Raw genomic sequence first — 1,007 nt, forward strand, 5'->3', positions numbered from 1 at the left:
CAGCCCCTGCATGATCTCCATAGATGACTTCACAATGTTATCCTCGAGACACTGACGGACTGACAGGACTCGAAACTTGTACGACGACACTTAAGATTTGGGTTAAGATTCGGGTTTCGGTTCTGTTCGACTCTTTAAGGGGTTGTAGGGGGTAGCTACGGTTGAAGGAGGGAGAACGACCTTGGACAAGGTAGTGGAAGGAGGTGACGATGGCTGGTCGGTGGTCGGCGGAGCCGGGTTGTGGTTACGATATTTTATATCTATTATTGTAAGTTGCCCTGATTTATTGTCCTATATGTATGTATATATATTATTCTATGTTATCATTATTATCATTGAAGTGTCTGAATGAATGTGCTCAAGGATTATGCATTTTTTTGTGAATTTTGTTCTACCGGTGATTGGTGTAAATATAATTTATATAAATCAATTAGAAAGCGACTTTAAAACTCCTACCTTAATTACTTATTCATATTACATGATATATTACAGATAAACAAATGATACTGTGTTAAGAAAACTAAAAGAAGAAATGATAATGAATAAGAATATGAATAGATCGTAAGAATATGGTAACAAGCAGTGAGTTATAACGACGGTGATTGCAACAAAGTTGAAAATAAGGACGTCTATATACATATATATGCATATATATATATATATATATATATATATATATATATATATATATATATATATATATATATATGCATATAGATAGATAGATAGATAGATGTGGCAACAATAGCGACGCTTGCTTTGACCCGGTGATCGGCACCAGCGCCAGCTCACCGCTGCCTGTCCGAGACGCGACGTGAACGCGGCCCCAGCGCCGACCACATTAAGAATAATAAACTCTTACCTATCGTATGCCACGAGCGTGAATGATGCTGAATATGTGAATCATCTTGCCGAACGTCTTTTATTGGAAGAATATTCTGATGATAATGTTATTGCATTTGGTGACCTCAACGCTCACCCAGTCTCATATTTTGGTAGTAAATTGC

The sequence above is a fragment of the Penaeus japonicus genome, unplaced genomic scaffold (genome assembly GCF_977035675.1).
Source record: "Penaeus japonicus unplaced genomic scaffold, GWHDUDI00000001_assembly GWHDUDI00000003, whole genome shotgun sequence".
Classification (NCBI taxonomy): domain Eukaryota; kingdom Metazoa; phylum Arthropoda; class Malacostraca; order Decapoda; family Penaeidae; genus Penaeus; species Penaeus japonicus.